The following is a 6,000-nucleotide window of genomic DNA, read 5'->3' on the forward strand; positions in this document are numbered from 1 at the left end:
CGAGCACAAGAGTTTATTGAATTAAATTCTAGACAGAGACATAAACTTTTGTAGCAAGATATTTTTCTATTAGAAATATTTTCTTCTACTTCATTATTTCTCCGATACTTTGATACACACGATTCGCTCACAGACAGCTGAACAGCCTGAAATTCCCAGGCAAAGCAGAGCAAAAAAAAGTATATAAAAAGGGACGACAGCTTGTGCGTATATTTTTATACATATATATATAACATGAATTGTATTTATAATCACAAATAAGAACGTTTTCATTCATTTATTTGTCGACATCGTCGTCGTCATCGTCACAAAAATTCTTGCATGTGACACAAAATTCAGAAAGTAGATGAAAAAATCGAGTAAAACGTCGTCAGACACATTTGCAGTCATAATATATATATTATGATAATATTAAATATAAACGCCTGTTTGACGCTGGGGCGCTATTTTTAAAATTATTTTTGATAAAATCTATAATTTGTAATAATTTTACGACTTTTTTCAAATATGAAACGTAACGGTGCCAAAAACGGGAGGGCAATCATCTTTTTATTATTATTATTATTTAAATATTTAATAAATTTATGAATATACTTACATTTCCAAATTTTGTTGAATATCTGGAAAATCCTTTATATATTTAATGTTTCAGTCCTTCACAATTTAATTTTTTTTTTTTTCACAAATTATTGACTAATTTTTTTTTATTATTTTTATTAATTGTAAATTTATTTTATCTTCCAATATGGATTGAAACACTTCACAAAAGGTTATTTTATAACGTTTTATTTATTATTTATATTTTTTGGGAATATTTAGTTTAACTATGTTTTAATAATTATTTTAATTAATTTGGGGGTTAAGGTTATTTTTTATTTATGAAATATTTTTTTTTAATTTTATATGAGTAAGATTATCACATTCAATTTTTTTTTATTTATTATTAATATTAATAATATATTTTATTTTATTATTATTTTGTAAGTTTTTACACAAATTATTTTTTTTTTGTTTAAATTTTTCCAATTTAATAAAAAATATTTTTTTTTTTATTTTTTATTTTTAATATTTTTTTTTTGCACAAAACTTATTTATTTACATACCGTAAAATTCTTTTAGATGCCATTTTTTATTTATTAGTGTATTTTGTTATGTTTCTTGTTCTGAATATTTTTTTTAATTATTCATTTTATTGTTTTATCTGTTTTTTTTTATTTGATTGATTCGTGTTCAGTTTTGAATATGTAATAAAGATGTGTTTTTGTTTTTGTAGCGAATTTGTAATGTAATAATATATATGTTATATATATATATGAAGGAGTTGTAGCCAGCAAATAGTTATTTATTATTATTATTATTTTTGTTGTTTTTTATTATTTATTATTATTTTTTGCGTATGGAATTTTTATTAGTTTCATGTAATAATAAATGTACAGTTTTTTGTGTGTTTTATTTTTTTTTTATATATTTACATTTTTTTTAATAATAATATTTATGTATGTGTGTGTAGAAATGATGATGATAATTATAATTAGAAATTGTTGTTTATAGAGAAATGTAGAAACAACTGTGGAGCAACTTTATTGTGTTAAATATCGGCATACACTAATCACTTTTTTCCCTTTTCCCATTCAAATGCCTTGTTTTCTGCTGCTCCTGCTGCTGTGTGACTACCAAAATGTATATATAGGTATATAAATGTATTTGTGTGTACTGCACTACCACTTTTCGTGTGTAATATACATATAAAACTCCCTTGCGCTGCGAGTTGCGACGTACAGCGTTAGATATCTATGCTCGGGATACTTGTGCTTATATCTCCCAATTTTTCTCACATATTATTGTGCACATGATATACACACACCACACACAAGTAAGTACTATTTTCCATACTTTTTGACTTTATTTTATATCTGGCATGATATTTTCCTCCTTTTTTTATTTAATTTATTTTTTTAAAAAAATTTTTTTTCGTCACTTTTTCTCCACAAAATGAATTTTCGTAAAAAATATCGAATTTATTCCTTAATTCTGCTCGGATTTGGCGTATCTGCAGAATATTGGGGAGCACGGAGATGTGAAAAATTTGCCTGCCTTGCCTTGTCGGCTGCGAGAACAAATTCTTTTTTCGTGTTTCCGTACTTTGTTGAAAATGCACACACACAACAAATCCCGTGTTACAAAAACTCGCGTGTTTCCTGCAATTCTTCTTCAAGTGAAATCTTTCTCTCTGCGGAATTTTTTTCAAAATTTATCTCTTTCCGATTTCTCTGATTAATTTTTTAATTTTATTTTAGCTTTTTTGTATTTTTGTTGAAATATGACAACAACTCGTTTTTATCGTAACAAATGGTCGAGCGATTTCATCAATCCGCGGGCTCAAAGGCAACTGGAGTACAGTTGTAAGGGAGATCGGTGGCTGCGCGCAACTGCGCAGGTCTGCAGCATTTCAACGCGCAGTCAAGGAATTTGGCACTCTGTCGATGCACAAACGGCGCCGGCACGTACATGCAGTGTCCCGTATAACAGGGAGTGTCCCCTATACGGAGCTTCTGTGGGAAAATTCTTTCGCAACGACGACGACGTGAATGACACGAACGTAAAATGAAATTAAATAGACTTTCCAAAAAGTTATCATTTCCATTGCGAAAGATGAACTTTTCTCATCTCACATTTTTTTTTGTCGTCACTCAGGCACTCACGGAACTCACTTTCACATACAGAGAAATTTTTTTAAAAAAAATAACGGCTTCGTCTAATTTCCATAAAAATAGTCATTAAAATTCTAAAATTGGCTTAAAAACCGGAAAAAAATTCATTTCCATAAAAAAAAATTTTTTTTTAGCATGTGCGGTGCAAATATTTGCATAAAACATACACGCGAAAAAAAATCTCTTCCTGCATTCTTTTGCATATATTTTAATTTACAGCTAACCATAAATAATCTCATCTTCATGTCATATTGTCACACAAGTAACAAAGCAGTTCTCTACTGAAAAAAAAAAAAAAAATTTTTTTTCGTCCCGACAATTGTACGACACGAAAAAAACGTAACATATTGTTATTATAAAAACTCTTCAATTAAATACTTTTCACTCGCCATGCGATTCCATGCCGTCATGCACAATATTGAGAGTTTGGGAAATGTGTTGCCAAACAAGCAAGGAAATAAATATGTGGCAGTATGACACAATTTTCACAAGCGCAATGCCACGTGTATAAAGAGAGAAGAGGTATAAGGAACATTCGTTTGGGGAGTCAGTCGGATAGAACGGTGACTGTGATTTTGATATAAATGTAAGGTAGGTCCGAATTGAAATAAAAAAAAGTTTTGTGTGATGCCCAGTTTGAGGAAAAAAAAATTTGGTTGAAAAAAAAATTAAAAAATTCTTTAAAAAAAATTAAAAATTTTAAAATATCTTATGGTAAAAAATTTATTTATTTATTTTTTTTTTTAATTTTAATTAATTTGATTTTTATTTTAATTTTATTTAATTTTTTTATATAATTTTATAATATTATTTTTTTATAAAATTAAACTTTTAAAAATTAATCAAAAATTTAATAATTTTTAATTTTCGAAAAAAAAATATAATTAAATTATTATTTATTTTACCAAAAAATTTAAAAAAAATATTATATTTTTTTTTAGTTTATATTTATGATTAAAATTAAATTTAAACAAAAAAAATAAATTAGATTTGTACAAAAATAATTATTTTTTTTAATTTAAATAGTAAATTTTTATTAAATTTAAAGTTTTAATTTTTTCATTAAATAAATAAATTAAACAAAAAAAATAATACATTTTAAAAAATAATTAAAATAAATTTTATTAAGATACATAAAATTTTTTAAAAATTTTGAAAAAATAAATTTCAATAAAATAAAAAAAAATAAATTAAAGAAAATTTTTATTTAAAAATTTCTCCAAATTTTAATTTTTTGTTTTTTTATGCTAAATTTCAATTGAAAAAAAATTTAAAAATATAAATTGGAAAAAAAAAATCTCATTTTTATATGAAATAAATTAATTTATAATAAAAAAATAAATTAATTAATTTTCTTATTTTTAAAATTATTTACTTTTTTAAAAATGAAATAGTTTTTAAAAAAATTTTTAAGCTCAAAAACCGTAAAAAACTTTAAATTTTTTCTCAATTTTTATATTTTATTTTATTTAATTTTTAAATAATTAATTTAAATTTTTTAATTAATAAAATAATTTAAATTAACAATAAAAAAATATAAATTATTATAATAAAATATTTGAAATTATTTTTGAAATCTTTTTATTTTGTTTTTAATAAAATTTTAAAATACTTTGATTTTTAATTTTTTATATAATTTATTTTAATTTCATTATTATTTTTTTAGGATCAAACAAATAAATTATATAAATAAATTTAAATAAAAATAAAAAATTTTCAAAAATTTTTTTTTAATTTTTTTTAACTAAAAAAAGTATGAATTTTAAAAATTTTATAATTTTTAAATTAATACTTTTAATATTTTTATTAAAATTATTAAAAATTTTTATAAATTATTTTTTTTTTTTTGGTTAAATATTAAAAATTCTAGTTAAATATTAATTTTTTTTTAAATAAAATAAAATAAAATATTTTTAATAATAAAATTAATTTTTAAAAACATTTTTATTATCAAAATTTTTAATTTAATTCGAAAAAGCCTAAATAAAAAAAAAACAATTCAATGGAATGAAATGTATGGACTAAAAAATGTCTCTTGATGCGACAGTTACGATCTACATTTTTTTTTGTTGTTGTTGGATTGAAACAGTTTAACACACACACAACATCGGTTTTTGTGGCATGTTGGAAATTGCTTGTCGTTCTTGTTGATGAAATCAAGAATTTTATCAAAAAAAAATTTTTTTTCAACAAGTCACCGCAACACGTTTTACATTGATGATCGACGGATATCTTAAAATGTTCAAACAGTTACTAATCGCCCGGTTCTGTGTGTGTGTGAATGTGCGAATGAGTTGCATATTTTAATATCCGGTTTTTTTCTGCTTAGTTGCGCGCTGGCATTTTCAACTGTCATCCACAATTTCAATTAATTCTCCATCAACAGAGAGCTCGGCACGAATGGCTGCTGCATGGCAATCACATGTTAAATTCAAATAAATTTTTTTATTGAAAATCCATTGTTGTCAATTTTTTGTTCTATTTGCAAAAAAAAACCTGCACGTGAAAGTATTTTCCCCGTAAAAATTTTTTTTCGCAAGAAATCGTTTCAACAATTTAACAAAATAAATGCAGTTTGCACGAACGTACGGCGAATCCTTTTTTATGCATTACTCGTGAGATCAATGAACTCACAGCTGTATGCGAGTTGCGGCACCATCGCATGCGAAAAATATTCCATGGTTGAGGAGATTCTCCCTCGAAAAGCTCCGTATGAGTGTCGTGTGCCGTACAGCGCGCGGAGAGATAACACTCGCAGATGGATGGTTTGTGTCAAGAAGCTGGTATGTGCGAAAATACACTCGAAAGACATCGTCGTCGTCATATTCATAGGCATGTAAATACAACAAAGTGACATTATTACAGAAAATTTGTCGTTTTATATTCTTAAAATTAGGGCGTTGTAAGACAATAATATTGTAATCCGGTTATGGCTTGCTTGTTTGTTAATAAAATGTCGTTTAGTTCGATGGCAAAATATGTTGGAAATGTCATTTTAGTTTTAGTTTTCAGTAATTGGTACGCAAAAGTTTTAAAAGAAGCCATTCAAAAGGAGTTGGAAAGAGAAATAATCCAAAGATGGTTCGTTTTATTGAGTTTGTTGCATTTTATTTTAATTTTAAATTGAATTTTTTGTCAAAAGTAATTTGAATATTTATTTTAAATTAAAAAAATAATATTAAAAAAATTAATAGGAAAAATTATTTTAAAAAATATTTTTTTTTTTTTTTTTTTTCTTAATTAAAAAAAAATAATAAAATTCATAGAATTATTTTATTTTAATTATTAT

At 24.3% G+C, this 6,000-nt stretch overlaps 1 protein-coding gene across 1 annotated transcript in view; it reads right to left on the bottom strand.

Annotated features, from left to right (window-relative positions):
- LOC134827703 (acetylcholine receptor subunit alpha-like 1) overlaps window positions 1-652 on the bottom strand; it is a 104,334-nt gene extending 103,682 nt beyond the window's left edge. Inside the window, exon 1 of the mRNA XM_063840468.1 lies at window positions 599-652. The gene's annotated coding sequence lies outside the window, so the exon portion shown is untranslated. The remainder of the gene's footprint in view (window positions 1-598) is intronic.
- Between the last annotated feature and the right edge of the window lie 5,348 nt (window positions 653-6,000).

The sequence above is a fragment of the Culicoides brevitarsis genome, chromosome 1 (assembly GCF_036172545.1).
Source record: "Culicoides brevitarsis isolate CSIRO-B50_1 chromosome 1, AGI_CSIRO_Cbre_v1, whole genome shotgun sequence".
Taxonomy (NCBI): Eukaryota; Metazoa; Arthropoda; class Insecta; order Diptera; family Ceratopogonidae; genus Culicoides; species Culicoides brevitarsis.